This window comes from Thamnophis elegans, chromosome 8, assembly GCF_009769535.1.
Source record: "Thamnophis elegans isolate rThaEle1 chromosome 8, rThaEle1.pri, whole genome shotgun sequence".
Lineage (NCBI taxonomy): Eukaryota > Metazoa > Chordata > Lepidosauria > Squamata > Colubridae > Thamnophis > Thamnophis elegans.
Genome location: NC_045548.1, coordinates 66418492 through 66437006, shown reverse-complemented (window position 1 = coordinate 66437006; position 18515 = coordinate 66418492). Strand labels below are relative to the sequence as shown.

The following is an 18515-nucleotide window of genomic DNA, read 5'->3' as shown; positions in this document are numbered from 1 at the left end:
CAAATCTAATTCCCAGGCTCAATAATGTTTGACACATAAACACATAGAATCTCTGCTTCCAAGAATCTGGAAGGGGAATAGGTAAACGTAAAGGGTCCCCTCACACATATGTGATAGTCATTCTCGACTCTAGGGGGCAGTGCTCATCTCCATTTCAAAGCCGAAGAGCCAGCGCTGTCTGAAGACGTCTCCGTAGTCATGTGGCCGGCATGACTAAATGCTGAAGGCGCAAGGAACGCTGTTACCTTCCCACCAAAGGTGGTTCCTATTTTTCTACTTGCATTTTTACATGCTTTCGAACTGCTAGGTTGGCAGAAGCTGGGACAAGTAATGGGAGCTCACTCCATTACACGGTGCTAGGGATTCGAGCCGCTGAACTGCCGACCTTTCTGATTGACAAGCTCAGCATCTTAGCCCCTGAGCCACTGCGTGCCTGGAAGGGGAATAATAACCTCCTTAATCTGCAAGGTATAACAAACCTGATTTCTCTCCTTAAAATCACACAGAAATGTAGGGGAGGAAATTCATTTTTTTACTACTGGTTCTGTGGGTGTGGCTTGGTGGGTGTGACAAGGAAGGATACTGCAAAATCTCCATTCCTTCCCCACTCCAGTGGAAGGATACTGCAAAATCTCCCTTCTCTCCCCACTCCTAGGGGAAGGATATTGCAAAATCTCAATTATCTCCCCACTCCATGGGAAGGATACTGCAAAATCCCCATTCTCTCCCCACTCCAGAGGAAGGATATTGCAAAATCTCCATTCCCTCCCACTCCTGGGGGAATGATATTGCAAAATCTCCATTCCCTCTCCACTGCAAGGGAAGGATACTGCAAAATCCCCGTTCTCCTCCCCACTCCAGAGGAAGGATATTGCAAAATCTCCATTCCCTCCCACTCCTGGGGGAATGATATTGCAAATCTCCATTCCCTCTCCACTGCAGGGGAAGGATACTGCAAAATCCCCATTCCCTCCCCACTCCAGGGGAAGGATACTGCAAAATCCCCGTTCTCTCCCCACTCCAGAGGAAGGATATTGCAAAATCTCCATTCCCTCCCACTCCTGGGGGAATGATATTGCAAAATCTCCATTCCCTCTCCACTGCAGGGGAAGGATACTGCAAAATCCCCATTCCCTCCCCACTCCAGGGGAAGGATATTGCAAAATCCCCATTCCCACCCCACTTCTGGGGGAAGGATACTGCAAAATCCCCATTCCCGCCCCACTCCAGGGGAAGGATATTGCAAAATCCCCATTCCCACCCCACTTCTGGAGGAAGGATATTGCAAAATCCCCATTCCCGCCCCACTCCAGGGGAAGGATACTGCAAAATCCTCATTCCACCCCACTCTGGGGCCAGCCAGAGGTGGTCTTTGCCGGTTCTCCGAACTACTCAAAATCAGAACCTGCTGAATTTCACCCCTGGTATAAGCTCTTAGGCTTGGAATAGGGAATTGAACAAGAAGACCCCTGAGATTGCTTCCAGCCCTATGATTCTCGTGGCACGACAAAACCGCGGTCCACTAAAGCGCGCCCAATTAAAGCGCGTACCTGACGTCATCAGCAGCGCGACAAATACGACCGCTGAGATTTTAAAAAGCGATTTTAAAGCAAGCCGATTCACGTAAAGGTAAGGGTTAGGTTTAGGGTTAGGTTTAGGGTTAGGTTAAGGGTTAGGGTTAGGTTTAGGGTTACGTTAAGCGTTAGGGTTAGGTTTAGGGTTAGGTTAATGGTTAGCGTTAGGTTTAGCGTTAGGTTAAGGGTTAGGTTTAGGGTTAGGTTTAGGGTTAGGTTAAGGGTTAGGTTTAGGGTTAGGTTTAGGGTTAGGTTTGGGGGGGTTAGGGTAAGGTTTTCGCGTTAATTTTAAGTTTACCGCTCACAGCGTGATGTTTTGTCGCGCTGTGATGACGTCAGGTACACGCTTTTGTCGAGCGCGCTTTAGTCTACCGCGGTTTTGTGGTGGAACCATGATTCTATGTTCTATGACTTTATGATTCCACCAATGGATCTTTTCAACAAGCAAAGATTATGCAAAATTATGACCTACATTAAGGTAGGCTCTACACTCATATTTTTGCATCCTGATGTAATTCATCTAAAAATACATGAATTGCAGGTTGTGTGCCATGATGTTATGCTTTCTGTGTCAGGGTTCCAAATAGCATCCAAGACTAAATCAGAGTCCAAGGCAAAGTATTGCTCAAAGTTCTAATTTTTTAAGAGAGCCACGTTGGCACATCTGGGAAAACCTGAATCTGAAAGCTTCCCGGTTTTCCCCACCCAGTTGAAAGTTCAAGATCTTTTTCCCACACCCACAAGTCCATCACATGGTCCAATCTCCCACCGCCATGCTGGCAGGTCCACCCATCCAGTTCCGGTCAGGTGCAGAGGTGCAACGACAAAGGATGACCTTGGCTTTCTAGAAAGGAATTTTGTTTTGGCTACATTGCATCTCACTCCTACAACCCCACCCCTACCCCCCAATTTTCCCACAATAGAAAATGCATAGTAGAATAATAGAAAGTGTATCTAATGCATAGTAGAATAATAGAAAGATCCCAAAGAAAAGATGGCTGCAGGCCTGACCTTCTGTTTCATTATTGAGCATCTTGCCTTTTTATGGACCCTTCTCACTCTTCACTTTAGGTCAGTCATTCACTCTCTCCCTCCCTCCCTCTCTCCCTACCTCCCACCCACTCCCTCCCTCTCTCCCTCTCTCCCTCCCTCCCTCTCCCTCTCTCTCTCCCTCTCTCCCTCCCTCCCTCCCTCCCTCTCTCTCTCTCTCTCTCTTCTAGCCAATCTTGGTCCACCTCCTAAGAGCTGACAAGTCTGAAAGACTAACATAACCATTCAGATACCTGTTGTCTCCACTGTCAAGACAAGTCTGAACTGCTTTCTGTACCCCATGATGCATTGATCATGTTACCTAATGGTTCCACCACAAATGCGCATATGATAAAAGCGCGTGTGACTAAAGCGCAGTGACAAAACCACGCCGTCAAAACCGCGGAGACGAATGAGCGCTGAAGCGCGCCGACAACAGCGCGCCGACAGAAGCGCGCTGTAACATAACCCTAAAAATAACCCTAAACCTAATCCTAAACCTAACCCTAAACGTAACCCTAAACCTAACCCTAAACCTAACCCTAAACCTAACCCTTAACCTAACCCTAACCCTAAACCTAACCCTAAACCTAACCCTAACCCTAACCCTAAACCTTACCTTAACTTAAATCGCGCTTCTGTCGGCGCGCTGTTGTCGGTGCGCTGTTGTCGGCACGCTTTTGACATCACGGTTTTAGCGCCGCGGTTTTGTCGGCGCGGTTTTGACATTCGCGGTTATGTCGTGCCACGTTACCTAATTGGGTAATGAAACGCCTACGAGAAACAGCCGAGCGCAGAGAACACCAAAGACCCCACACCCCAAATCTCTCCACCCTCTTGAGATTCCAAAACGCTTTTTTTAAGAATAAGAATTCCCAGGGGAATAAGCTCGCTGTGCAGTCGTGACCATGGTGACATAAAGCTATCAGAAAATTGGCTACATACTTCATATTATGCTGTCTGGAAACTATAGTTTTTTCAGAATCTGGAATGCAATAGACAGCATTCCCACAGTTTTTGCATAGTCTCTTGTCTGCCAAAGGAAGAATTCCTTTGGTGAATTGATCTGAATTAATTTCTCATGTATCTTTCACTATGTAAATTCCCTTTGGGGGTAGAAATGTTTAGCCTTTTTTTTTTGTAACCCAATGCCGAAGAAGCCAGCTTCAGATAAAGGCTTAGATTTGGCTCTATGGCTGTCCCGTTTCCCCCGAGTCTGCATTTGTTGTAAGGTTACAGAGGCCTTGAGAAAAAGGAGGTTTGACCCTCAAGAAAATATCTGAAATGAATGGGGAAACTGCTTTTGAAAGGGAACTGGATGGCTGCAAGGATTCTGTGACAGTTTCCTACAAAAAATAAAATAAAATAAAATCTGCCTCATGGCAGGAGCAGAAATAGAACAGGGTTACAATTTGTTCAGCGGGCAGAAAATATTTATTTATTGCTCCTGACAGATGCGCTCCCGAGACTCATTCTGTCTCTCAAGAAATATTATAATAGATCTCAATAAAACCTTAGCTTAGAACAACGTTTGCCATTATAGGAATAGTCTTCTTAAGGCTAGGACCAAGAAATTGTGGTCACAACTGCGATTTGCAAAGTGCAACCGGTAAGGAAATTACCAAAATTGTCAGCATTGATATGGAATGGCTAGCTGATGAGAGCTAAATAGCTTGAAATAGATCTATACTAGTCTCCCTTTATTTATTTATCAACACAAATATAACAAAGGCAACAGTAAAAAATATTGGGTTTCTGTCGTGATGGACTCTTGTGACGAGCCGATTGACAGATGATGGAAGCAGTTAGCTTCCTCCCATAATTGGGGCTTACCAGGGGTTGTAAAAATCTAATATATATATATATATACACACATACATACACACACACACACACACACATACATACATACATACATACAGTAAGTAGGTAGGGAGAGAGAGAGGGGGTAAGTAGGTAGGTAGGTAGAGGGATAGAGGGCGATAAATAGAGAGAGAGAGAGAGAAATAGAGTAGATAGGTAGGGAGAGAGAATAGATAGGTTGATAGGTAGAGGGATAGAGAAAGAAATAGAGAAATACAGTAGATAGGTAGGGAGAGAGAGAGAGAGTAGATAGGTAGGTAGATAGAGGGAGAGAGAGAGAGAGAGAGAGAAATACAGTAGATAGGTAGGGAGAGAGAGTAGGTAGGTACATGGGTAGATAGAGGGAGGGAAGGGAGAGAGAGAAATACAGTAGATAAGTAGGTAGATGTTTCCTGGTATATTTATCCATGTGCTGGAGAAGGAAATCACTGACAATCTGCAGCACCTAAGACTTTGTTTCTGCTGGCACAGCACTTGATCAATGTAATTCTCATCAATCAGTTAAAGAGCTTTCCAAAAAGGGGAAAAAAAGGTTTTGCACTCTGCAAACCTCCTGAAAACAGGCCCATTTTTTTAAAAAAGAGGCATGAATAGCCTTGGGGGGGGGCTTGCAGAGTGCTCCGGTGGGGGGCAAAAAACTATCCAAAACTGGCCTGTTTTTCGTCAAAAACATTACATGCATAGCCTTATGGAGGCTTATAGAGTGCTGCTGGGAGGGGGGGGGGGCAAAAAAATGGGCTGGTTTTTTGCTCATATCCGCCCTCCAGCCCCCAGGAGCTCTATGAAAGCCTCCATAAGGGTATGCATGGCCATTTTGGTGAGAGAGTGGGGCTTCAGGAGGCAAAAAAATGCTGTATTCGGTGTATAAGACACACCCAGATTTTCAGCCTCTTTTTTGAGGGAAAAAGGTACGTCTTATACTCCGAAAAATACGGTATGCTTTTTGTAACACATACACTGTTGACCAGCTCATAATTGTCCAATCTAGAAATAAGGAAAAACTTCTTGACAGTGAAAACAATTAGAATAGAACAGAACAGAATAAAATTCTTTATTGGCCAAGTATGATTGGACAGACAAGGACTTCGTTTTCGGTGCATAAGCTGTAAGTGTACATAAAAGCTGTGAGTGATACATCATGATCATAGTCATCGTAAAAATACATTCATCATAAGTCATAAGATACAACACTTACTGATAGGCATAGGATACTAAATAAGCAATCAACATAAATCATACTAGGAAACTAAATAAAACAATATAAATCGTAAAGATACAAGCAACAGTCATAAGTGGAAAAGGAAATAGGCAATAGGAAAGATGGGAAGAACAATATTAATAGTCTTACTAACTAGTTTGACAGTGTTGTGGGAATTAATTGTTTAGTAGACTGATGGAATGGGGGGAAAAAACTGTCCTTGGGTCTAGTTATTCTGGTGTGCAATGCCCTATAGATGGCAAACCTTTTTTGGCTTGGGTGCCATAAGTGGGGGGGGCGCAGGGGGGGGGGTCGTACATGGGCGTGCCGCACCCATAATGCAACACTTGACACCCCCCGTGTGCATGCGCGCATGAGAGGCGCTCCCCCCTCCCATTTTTCCATGCTTTTTTCACCCTCCCCAGGCTCCAGAGGCTTTATAGGAGCCTGGGGAGGGCGAAAACAGCCTCCCCCCGCCCGAGGCCCTCTGGAGGCTTAAATGAAGTCACTTCCAGTTTGCTCGTAGGGTCAGTTTAAGTGCTCCGGAGGCTTCAAGGACTTTCAGGAGGCTTCCTTGAAGCATCTGGAGGACTAAAAATAACCCTACGAGGTTTGCCTCCTGAAGGTCCCTGAAGGCTCTGGAGGGCTTAAACCGACCCTACGAGCAAACCGGAAATCTGTTCCCAAACTTCCGGTTTGCCCGTAGGGCCGCTTTTTTGTGCTCTGGAGGCTTCAGGGAAGCTCCTGAAGCCTCTGGAGGTCCTCCGGGGGTGGGGAGGCTCTTTTCACCCCCCCCCCCAGTCTCCTATAAAGCCTCTGGATCCTGGGGAGGGTAAAAAATGGCTTTAAAAAAGGCTGAACTCAGCCGACAGGGTAACGCCTCACGTGCCCTGACAAATGGCTCCGTGTGCCACCATAGGTTTGCCATTTTGGCCCTATAGCATTGTTTTAGTGGAACGGCTTGCCTTCAGAAGTTGTAGGTGCTTCATCACTGGAGGCTTTTAAGGAAATAGTGGATCGCCACTGGTCTGGAATGGTATAGGGCAGTGATGGTGGACCTTTTCGGCACCGAGTGCCGAAACTGGAACGCGCATAGCACCAGAAACCCAAAGACAAGCTGGCCGGTGCGCACGCGCGTGCTGGCCACCTGGTCTTTGGTTTTTTGATGCTCTGGCACGCACATGGACACTGGTGATAGTGCACATGCCCACAGAGTGGGCTCTGTGTGTCACTTCTGGCACCTGTGCCATAGGTTCACCATCAGGAGCATAGGGTCTCCTGCTTCAGCAGGGGGTTGGGGTAGAACTGCCAGGCTGCTGACCGACACTGGCCGATACAGCATGCTAGAGACCTGGCTGCACAAACAAGCAAAGCCCCATCTATGCACGGGCGGGATGAAGGCAGCACATGAAGCCACAACCCCTCTGGTCCTCAGGAAAACATCTCTCCACAGAACTGGTCCCTGGCACCCAAAAGGTTGGGGACCACTGGACTATAAGACCTCCAAGGTCTCCTCCAACTCTATTATTCTGTCTATGGCAGGGGTGTCAAACTCAAGGCCCGTGGGCCAGATCCGACCCACAGGGCTTTTAGATCTGGCCCACAGGGCCGCCCTGGAAACAGCAAAAGATCAGCCCGCAGTGCCTCTGCCAGCAAAAACGGAGCTCAAGAGGGCTGCAAAGGGTTTCAAGAGGCTGTTGCAGCTGAAAACTGAGCTCACAAGCGGCGCAGGTGCCCTCCTGAGCCCCATTTTCACTGGCAGATGGTTGCAGGAGGCCGTCGCAGCCGAAAACGGAGCTCAGGAGCCCATTTCCAATGGCAGAACACTCGGGGCCACCACAGGTGTCCCCGAGACAAGTGATGTTAAGCTGGCCACGCCCACCCAGCCACATTCACCCCAGCCCCCCCCCCATGTCAAACACAATACTGATTCAGTTCTCAGTGAAATCGAGTTTGACACCCCTGTTTTGTGGAGAGGAACAGCCTGCCTTCTCCTTCTGGTGTGGTCCTCTAGGAATTCAAAATTCGGGTGGGCGTCCCCTAGACATCAGGTTGTTATGACTACACTCCCTGAAATGGTAATCCGGGTGCAAATTGAGCCAAGAAATTGAATGATGTTCAGTCTCAAACTGATAAAACCGTTGAGTTCTCTCTTTTCGGATGTTGGATGAATGAAGTTTAACTAGCTTTTAAAATAAGAAAAAAAAAGTTAATGGGAAACACATCCACGGAGCCCCCATTCTCACTACAAACGTCAGGCTAAAAGCCAAGCAAAATATTACATGGGGTTTTCTCAGCTTTCTCAGTGTGTTTTTACATTTCTCCCCCCCCCCCCCCCCCCACCACTCTCCCTCAAATGCTAGACTGGAGGCATAATTCTGCCGCTCAGCAGGAGGGGGAAGGGTTTAAATGAAATATTATATTTGGTTCTCCTTTAAATAACAGCCAAGTTAAGTGCAGGGGATATAGCGGTGGTTTCCCAATTGTGTTTTAGGGAACTCTTAGATTTCTCAATGGGAAGATCTGTCAAGTAAGCTAAGGTTCCCGAAGAGATAAATTACCTGCTATGAGTAGTTCTTCCTTGCAGCCTGATGTTGTTTTATGTAGTATGATGTAAGAGGGTTTTGTCTGGTGCAAAATTTGAGTTGACTTCAAGTTCTCGTAGAATTCCTTAGAATTCTCCCTAGGTTATGCATGCGATGCCTTAGCACAGGGGTCCCCAACCGTTTGGACCTCAGGGGCCACTAAATTCATAATTTTAAATCCCGCGGACCACTAGCCGCCCAGAGTCCTTCGGGATTGGACGGCATATAAATGCGGTTAATAAATAAATAAAAATAATATGATATGCCTAATGACTGGCTGGATGGGCGTGGTTTGGTGGTCATGTGACTGTGGCCAACTTGATGTCACTCACGTCCAGGAGCACCTCACTGATCTCTACTCGCTCTTCCCCTCCCGGCCCCTCCTTGCCCGCCTGGGCTCCTCAGGGCCCCAACAGGAAGCAGTTGTTGGAGCTAAGCAGCCACCATGAGAAAGAGTTGGCAAAACAGCTCAGTTCAAATTGGATCTGATCAAGAAGGAGGCTCAGTAGAAGCACCTCACTGAGGGCTATGAGCATAGGCTTTCCAAGCAGAAGGAAAACCAGCGGGAGTGCAAGGCCAGGTACCGGCGCCTGGAGGCTCATCAAGCTGAGAAGTTCAGCCAGTTCCAAGCCTTGATGCAGTCCCATTGGAAGAAGTTCCTCCAGCTCTTTGCTACCAACAGCACTTTCCCCCAGCCTTCTCCCAAAGCCCCCCACCATGAGGTTGAAGCAGCCCACAAGTTGGAATTTATGCCCCCCTCTGACCCGCACAAAAGGACCCCAAAGGGGGAGACTCTCTGCAGCAACACAAGCATTCATTGAATGTATCCCATCCCAGGGGCCATAGTTTAGGGACCCCCGATTTAATATAAAAATTGCAAATAATTTTTCTGTGAACCACCCAAATTTTCTCGCAGACCACCAGTGGTCCACAGATCACCAGTTGGTGACTGCTGCCTTAGCAAGCATAGCTGCTACTCTTTAATCTGCATTTGATATAAAATTATCATTTTCTCCATTTTTACTACACTCATCCCTAACACTCAGGTGATAGGTTACTCACTAGTGCCATGCAATAATTCAGATGTGAAATGCTAAATCTGATCTGCGGCACAGCTAAGCATTCCCGTAATACCAGTTGGAAACACCATCAATTTAGGGATCTGTTTTCCTGGTCTTGCAAGACGGCTTTCCACAGGTGAGGTGCAATTTCTAGGAAAAGATGCCCATGGCTTAAGGTATCCTTGACAGGAGTTTGTGTATGCAACTTTGCTCTCAATTATATTTTACCTTTGAACATGGACAGCCATACTACATATGCATCCTTGATTACTCAGAAAGTGTCATCCCTTTCCTTCCTCCCTCCCTCCCTCTTTCTTTCATTCATTCTTTCTTTTTCTTAATTCTTCTTCCTTCCTTCCTCCTTTCCCTTCCTCCCTTCCTTCCTTCCTTCCTTCCTTCCTTCCTTCCTTCCTTCCTTCCTTCCTTCCTTCCTTTCTTTCTTTTGCTTTCTTTCTTTCTTCCTCTTCTTCCTTCCTTTCCACTTTCTTTTTCTTTCTTTCTTTTCCTTCCTTCCCCCTCTCTCCCTCTTTCTTTCATTCATTCTTTCTTTTTCTTAATTTTTCTTCCTTCCTTCCTCATTTCCCTCCCTCCCTCCCTTCCTTTTGCTTTCTTCCTTCCTCTCTTCTTCCTTCCTTTCCACTTTCTTTTTCTTTCTTTCTTTTCCTTCCTTCCTTTCTTCCTCCCTCCCTCTTTCTTTCATTCATTCTTTCTTTTTCTTAATTTTTCTTCCTTCCTTCCTCCTTTCCCTTCCTTCCTTCCTTCCTTCTTTCTTTCACTTTCTTTCTTCCTTCCTCTCTTCTTCATTTCCACTTTCCTTTTCTTTCTTTCTTTTTCTTCCTTCCTTCCTTCCTCTTCCTTCCTTCCTTCCTTCCCTCCCTCCCTCCTTATCTTTCCTTTCCCTTCCCATCCCATCCCTCCTTTTCCTTCTCCTTTCTTCTTTTTCCTTCTTCCTCCTCCTCATTCTCTTTCACCACCACCACCATCATCATTATCATCAACATCATCATCATCATCATGATTATGCTTGTCCCCCGAGCCTGACATTGTAGGATGAGAGAGAGTGACTGGCCCAAAATCATCCAGCTGGACTTTTGTGCAGGACTACAACTCACACTCTCCTTTTTTGTTTTGTTTTTACCCTGGTGCCTTAACCACTAAAACCAAACTTTTAGCCAGAAAACAATACAGCAGGAAAGAGGCTGCTCCTCACTGCTGCTCCTCATCCTGCCTCTGTTGCATTTGTTCTCAGTCACTGTATTTCTGGGTTCTTTCTAAGTACCTTGAAGCTTCCCTCAGATAATATTTGAATACTGTAAGCTGAAAATTACTACTAAGATTTTCTTGCTTGTAGTTGGAGAGGAGCCAAAGACAACATTTTGGGATGAAGCAGGCAAAAGATAGCATTATTGCTGAGATATGCTTTACTTATTGTATGTGCTAGTGAAGACCCAGCTTTGAAATGTGAAAATATTAGGCATATTTCTTTGCCAAAAGTCATGTCCCAAAATGCTTGAAATTATTAGAGAAAACCAGATCCTAGGAAAAAGTGCAAGCAACTTTCCCCGTAATTTGGAGAAATGTCCCCCAAATATACATTTTAATGCCAACTAAGTAAAAGAAAAAAATGCAAGGGCTCTGAATCAGATTTGTCATATTTTCCAAAATGGAAGCAATAAAACTGAGAAGATTTTCCATCTGAAAATGATACTAGGGTGAGCAGGTTTGTTGTTGTTGTTAGTTGTGAAGTTGTGTCCGATCCATCGCGACCCCATGGACAACGTTCCTCCAGGCCTTCCTGTCCTCTACCTTCCTCTGGAGTCCATTTAAGCTCACGCCTACTGCTTCGGTGACTCCATCCAGCCACCTCATTCTCTGCCGTCCCTGTCTTCTTTTGCCCTCAATCTTTCCCAGCATGAGGCTCTGTTCCAGTGAGTCCTTCCTTCTCATTAGGTGGCCAAAGTATTTGAGTTTCATCTTCAGGATCTGGCCTTCTAAAGAGCAGTCAAGGTTGATCTCCTCTAGGACTGACCGGTTGGATCATCTTGCAGTCCAAGGGACTCCCAGGAGTCTTCTCCAGTCCCATAGTTCAAAGGCCTCATTTCTTGAGCAGGTGCTATGGCTAAAATTTACTTGGACTTCAGTAAGGCATTTCATAAAGTAGAATGCAACCTACTACTTGGTAAAATACAAAAAATGTGGGATAGGCAGGATCACCACCAGATGGATTTATAGCTGGCTGACCTACTGCACTTAATGTGTAGTCCTTAATGGAATTGCATCTGCATACAGGGAAGCACTGGGGTGCCCTAAGCTCTGTCTTAGGCCCAGTGCTCTTCAATATCTTCATCAATGATTTAGAAGAGAGGATAGAAAACGAACTCATCAAATCTGGAGATGATACCAGGGGTGAGTTTCTTGCCCCGTTCCAACCGGTTCGGTTGGAATGGGGCCGGCAGCGTCCTCGTGCACGCGCGCGGTGCACGCATGCGTACTAGCGTCTGTGTGATGCTCCAGCTGCTCCTGGAGGATCGCGCAGGCGCTGTATGCGTCCTGCACATGTGTGGAAGCGCAGAACTCGTCAAAACCGGGTAAGGAGCGCGGACGGGCGGGTGGGCCCTTCGCCATTCCTGGAAGTTACTTACTTCCGGGTTCGCCGACCAACCGGTTCGCAGGGACCGCTGCGAACCGGTTGAAACCCACCCCTGGATGATACCAACTGGCAGCAATAGCCAGCACTCCAGAAGATAGGCTTAAGTTACAGAAGGATCTTGCCAGACTTGAACACTGAACCCTGTCTGGCAAAAAGAAATTCAATGGTGAGAAAAGTAAGATTCAACATTTAGGCAAGAAAAAAACCACACACAGGTATAGAATAGGTGGTACCTGGCTCAATAGTAGTAACTAGGAGAGGGATCTTGGAGTCCTAGTGGACAACCATTTAAATATGAGCCAGCAGTGTGCAGCAGCTGCCAAAAAACCCCAACACAGTCCTAGGCTGCATTGACAGGAGGATAGAATCAAGGTCATGTGAAGCATACCACTTCATAATGCCTTTGTAAAAGTATACTTGGAATATTGCATCTAGGTTTAGTTACTGATGTAAAAAAGATGTTGAGATGCTAGAAAGAGTACAGTGAAGAGCAACAAAAATGATTAGGGGACTGGAGGCTAAAACATATGAAGAACGTGATATAAGAAATGTCCTTCTGGGTTCGGCTCCAAGTGGAGAAAAAGACACTGGAGACATGGAGGCTGCTTGGAAAGATGGTTTATTGGTGGACAGGACCACATGGCTTGAGTCCTGAACAGAAAAGGTGATCACATGCTTCAATGTTGGTGGAGAAGAGAAGGGAAGGAAAAGGAGGAAGAGAAGCTGAGTCCCTGGTTTTATGCCCTCTCTGGCCTTTGATCTTGAGCTTGTATTCTGATTGGTTGTCAGACTTCCATGGAGCCATGTAGGGGCAACTCTCTAGGCTGCGTTTTGAATCCAGGTTTGGTTGAGTTCTCAGATGCCATGTGGTAAGTTGGGAAAAGTGCCAATATTATCATGCCTTAATCCCATTCCCCTGGAGCTGAAGTGGAGAAGTCTTTATTATGTAAAGGGACCGGCTTGGCCTTCTTAATGGCCCATTGACAAAGTGGGGATGGGCAGGAAGCTACAGGCAGCTATTCTGTCTTTTAAAACATGTTTCTTTCTTTTCACATCCATATAAATATTCTGCCTTTTCAATATTTCCTAGGATATTTCATTTTTCTGGGAGAGGGCTGGGTGATAACTTCCTACAAACGGTTGCAGGAACTGGATATGTCTCGTTCAGTGAAAAGAAGGACATGGGGTGACATGATAGCAGTGTTCCAATATTTGAGGGGCTGCCACAAGGAAGAGGGAGGGTCAAACTATTCCCCAAACCTCCTGAGAACAGCACAAGAAGCAGTGGATGGAAACTGATCAATGAGAGAAGCAACCTAAAACTAAGAAGAAATTTCCTGACAGAATAATGAATCAGCGGAATGACTTGTGTCCAGAAGTTGTGGATGCTCCAGCACTTGAGATTTTAAAGAAGAGATTGAACCACCATTTGTTTGAAATGGTATAGGGTTTCCTGTTTGAGCAGGAGGGTGGACTAGGAGATCTCTAAGTCCCCCCCATCTCTGTTATTCCTTCTCCTACATGACTAAATAAAGAATAAGTTAGATTTCCTTTTTGCTTGAGCTGATTTGATTCACTTAAGTTACATATGATATGGAAATCACATATAACAGTTTAAAATAAGTTGCCATTTATTAAAGAAGTCAAGAAAACAATCCAGGATTTATAACTGGTTATTTTAGCATTAGCTTAGAATTTATTTTAAACCACAACACCTAATTTCTATATATTGGATATTAGTTTTGTTCTAACAAGGCACCAAGATAAAAAAAAGTTATGGAGAATATACAAACCACAGACTCTCTTGCTCTTTAACAAAAGCTTTGAGGTTACCATCTGATTTATGTTTTATTTTTATTTTTTTAATTTATGCATCTATAAATCACTTCAATCAAATGCTGATTTATGCAAACTAGAATTTAATGACACAATAAAAATTGATTATGCTGTAGGTTTGGATTTTTTATAAATCTTCCACAACAGAAGCTCCAAATTCAGCAACAACAGAATTAATCTAAGACTAGTTCAGCAGTCACCAACTGGTGGGCCATGGACCACTGATGGTCTGCGAGAAAATTTTGGTGGCCCGCAGAAAAATCTTTGCATTTTTGCATTTTTTATATTGCACTAAATCAGGGACCCTCAAATTGCGGGCCCTGGGCTGGATACGGTCCGCTGAAGCAATTACTCCCGCTCGCTGACAGGATGGGGTCCTTCAGGCACTTAGCTTGGCTGCCTGTTTAGTAGCTCCAACCCTTCCTTCCCTCTCTCCCTGGGAATCCAAACTCTTCGGTGAGCAATGAGTGAAACTTCAGCCGGACTCCTCAAAAAACACAGTTTGCAGTGTGGGAAGTTATCATCCAGCCCTCTCCCAGAAAAATGAAATATCCTAGGAAATATTGAAAAGGCAGAATATTTCTCTGGATGTGAAAAGAAACATGTTTCAAAAGACAGAATAGTTGCCTATAGCTTTCTGCCCATCCCCAGCTAATGGGCCATTAAGATGGCCAGGCTAGCCCACTTTACATAATAAAGACTTCTCCTCACTGCAGCTGTAGGGGAAGGGATATTACTCAACTGACCACAAGGCAACTGAGAACTCATCACAGCCTAGAGAGTAGGCATGGCCCTATGGGAGTCTGACAACCAGTCAGAATACATTTCTTACACAGGAACAGGAAACAGAGAGGTGGGACTGAACAGGGTATAAAAGCCTAGCAAGCCCCTTCCTCAGCCTTCTCTCTTCTTCTCCATCAACATTGAAACATGTGATCACCTTTTCTGGTCAGGGCTCAAGCCTTGTGGCCCTGTCCAACAATAAACCATCTTTCCAAGCAACCTCCATGTCTCCAGTGTCTTCTTCCCCACTTGGAGCTGAACCCAGAAGGACATTTCTTTCAACAGCAGGGGGCCAATCTAGCGCCCGGGCTGGCTGCAAGCCAAACATTCATTCTTGGCCATATTTGAGATTCCTATCTTCAATGGACAGTAAACCTAAGGTTGACCTCAGGTGATTCTCTCCGCTAACAGGTGGCCAAGCTAAGTGCTTGAAGGACCCCATCCCGTCACTAATTCATATTAGTGGTCCATGGGATTTAAAATTATGAATTTAGTGGTCCCTGAAGTCTGAAAGGTTGGTGACTAGTTAAAAACCCGTGCGTCTTCATCAACCAATCTTTTTTCTTTAGCAGATTATGCGAATGCAACCGTAATCAAATTAAATTCTGGTTAACTTCGCATAGTTGATATAACCGAAGGAAAAGAGAGACGTGGTTGGCTCAAGTTGAAATGTTTTATCTGTGCAATATTAAACTATAATTCTACCCACAGATTAATTAGATCCCACACATCTCATCTTTCCCAACTAATGCCCTCCAGATTCCCAGCAGGGCCCTAGCGGCAGGATAGTCTGGAAGATTCTGGAAGGAAGTCTGAGAAAACTGGTTTTTAAAAATTCAACATTTGCCATGGTTTCCATTGGACGTAGAAGCCTCTCGGAACTACCTCAAGTTTGGAATGGGAAGTTCAGATAGCCCTCGATCTGTGACCATAATTGAGCCCCAAATGTATCCTGCTAAGTGAGACAATTTGTTAAGTGAGAACTACCATTTAGTAGTCTTTTGAATTTATGCAGGCTGGATCTGGTCAGACATTCGGGTCAAGTCCAAAATCCTGATGAAATGTTTTGTGAATCAGAAAAGAAACTTTCACCTGCCTTGTTAATGGTAAGTGAACCCCCTAAATATCGGTTCTGAAGTTTTATTATTTGTTGTATCTCTTCCCCCCCCCTTTCTCTTTCAGCTGAAAAAGAAATCAAATTTTGAACCAGTAGAGGGAGCTTTCATCTTGCAAATCTCAAAAAGCACAATGTCTTTTTTTTCTAGACAAGGGTGACCTAAAACCAATAAGGCATTTTTTAAATAGAATAGAATAGAATGAGCTGGAAGGGACCTTGGAGGTCTTCTAGTCCAGCCCTCTGCTCAAGCAGGTGAACCTAATGCTTCCCTCCCTCTTTAACCCACACTTCTTCTCCTCTTTTCTCCTTCCCTGTTATCTTTATTTGCACCTGTATTTTACATTTTGATATACAAAAATTATATAAAAAATATGCTACAATTCTAAACCATACAGCTGTCCCTGCAGCAGCACATTATTTATTTATTTAGTTAGTTTGTCAAACATGTAAAAGATAACAGGTATAAGTATAAACATAAATATGAACACAGTAAATAGGTACAAATAAATGGAGACAGTAGAACAGGGATGGTAGGCACGCTGGTGCGCTTATGCAGACCTCTTAGGAATGGGGTCAGGTCGACAGTAGACAGTCTTAGGTAAAAAATTGGGGATGTAACAACAGAGTCAGTTGTCTGCTCGTGTATTATTGTGGTTGAAGCTGAAGTAGTCATTGACAGGTAGGACGTTGTAGTGGATAATTTTGTGTATTATGCTTAGGTCACACTGTAGGCGGCATAGTTCTAGGTTTTCCAAGCCCAAAATTTCAAGCCTGGTGGCATAAGGTATTCTGTTGTGAGTAGGGGAGTGAAGTATTCTTCTTGTGAAATACTTCTGGACTCTCTCAATTGTATTAATATTCGATATAAAGTGCGGATCCCAGGCAGATGAGCTGTATTCGAGAATTGGTCTAGCAAAGGTATTGTATGCCCTAGTTTGCAGTTCAATATTACCGGAGAAGAAGCTTCGCAAGATTAGGTTAACAACTCTTAATGCCTTTTTGGCAATGCTGTTACAGTGAGCTCCGACACTTAAGATCATTTGAGATGAGTACTCCAAGGTCCTTGACAGAGTGAGGGTCGTCAACGAGGTCAGATCCGCCCAGTTTGTATTTGATGTTCTGATTTTTTTTTTGCCAATATTTAAGACAGAGCATTTGTTGGTTGAGATTTGGAGTTGCCGATTGTTTGACCATTCTGAAACATTTGGCAAACCACACAGTTATCCACTAGACCAGGAGGGTCAAACTCGTGGTTCGTGGGCCTGATACGTCACACGCTGGCCACGTCCACCTCTGGTTTAGCGAAGGGGAAAAAAGTTGCGATAGGTCTTAATGCAAAGAAGGGGTCAGATCTGTAAGCTTATCCAAGTCTTGTCAGGATGGCCAAAGAATAGGTAGCTTGTTTGAACCAGCCTGATTAATCATTTAATCAGAAAAAAATGGAGGAGGGATTAAATGAAATTTAGTGAGAATTCACCCCTTTGCCCCTCCAACCTCATCTCTGGTTGTGGTCCTCCATATTGGACCATATTTCCCAGAAGACTTTAGCAAATAATGAAGGATGCTAAGAATGATCACTTAGCAGCATCTTGAAATCTATACATTCCAATTCCTCAGCTTGCCACTTTTTCTGAATTTCAAGAAATTGTTCTTTATTTAGGATTAAACTCTTTTCGAAAGAAAAAGGAACACACTTTTCTTTTGTGGAGACTGAAGAGCACATAAATACAACAAGGAACCATTTCAATTTCACCTGTTACTTCAGTTATGAGGTAACATTTGGTTGATGTGACTCATAAGGAGAACCTCTAACCAGAGATGTCCAATTTTGGCCACTTTAAGACTGCTGGACTTCAACTCCCAGAATTTCACAGTATGGCTTGCTGGGGAATTCTGGGAGTTGAAGCCCACCTGTCGTAAGATTGCCAAAGTTGGACACCCCTGCTGTAGATACGATCATTAATAAGATCATTAATCTTAGTTGACTGGTTTTGTGACTTTATTATATTATGTTCAACAATACTTTATTTGAATGCTGTATATTCATTCTAGAAACAACTTAGAGAGAGAGCCATCTCAAATAAACACATGTTTTAAATTGCAGGGTATTTGATTAAATTATTAATCGTGTTATGACAAATATATTCTAGAATTCTGTTTTAAACCTTTTAAGAGGTGCCTTGTTTTTGAGTGGAAAACCTGACCATTGGAGGGCTTTGGAAGTCAGAGATTGAATAAGATTTGTAATGAACCATCCTGAGTGAAGGTCTGACCTCATTATAAAGTTATTAACTGACTTTGGGAAAAGTGTTGCTGTTTCCTTTGCCTATTTCTCCTGCCTGCAGGGGGGAAATAATTATATCAAAGAAAAGTGACGTTTTTGTGACTACCTTGAAGCTATCGTTAAACTTACCTATTTAATCTGCAGGAGAGGATGAACTCCTATGGAGCTTTCAGGCAAATGGTAAGTACCATATTTTTTTGGACAATAAGATGCACTGGAGTATGAGGAGCACCATGATTTTGAAGAGGTAAGTTAAAAAAAAAGTTTTTACACTCTGCAGGCCTCCCAAACCCTCTGCACGCCTTATTTTTTGCAAAACAAAACAAAACAAAAAAAAAAACGGGCATGCAGAGTTTTGGGAGGCTTGTAGGGTGCTCCTGGGGGGCTGGGAGGGGGCAAAAATGAGCAAAAATGGGCCTTTTTTGCTCTCCTCAGCCCTCAGGAGCACTTTGCAAGCCTCCCAAACCCTCTGCATGTCCATTTTTGCAAAGGGGGCAGGATTTCGGTAGGTCAAAATGCTGTAATCAGAGTAAAA

The 18515-nt window shown here is 44.5% G+C and overlaps 1 long non-coding RNA gene across 1 annotated transcript in view; it reads left to right on the top strand.

Moving 5' to 3' along the window:
• Positions 1-18185, top strand: part of LOC116512131 — a 50697-nt gene extending 32512 nt beyond the window's left edge. Inside the window, exons 5-6 of the long non-coding RNA XR_004255818.1 lie at positions 15595-15685; positions 18125-18185. This is a non-coding gene — a long non-coding RNA (uncharacterized LOC116512131). The remainder of the gene's footprint in view (positions 1-15594; positions 15686-18124) is intronic.
• The last annotated feature ends 330 nt before the right edge of the window (positions 18186-18515 follow it).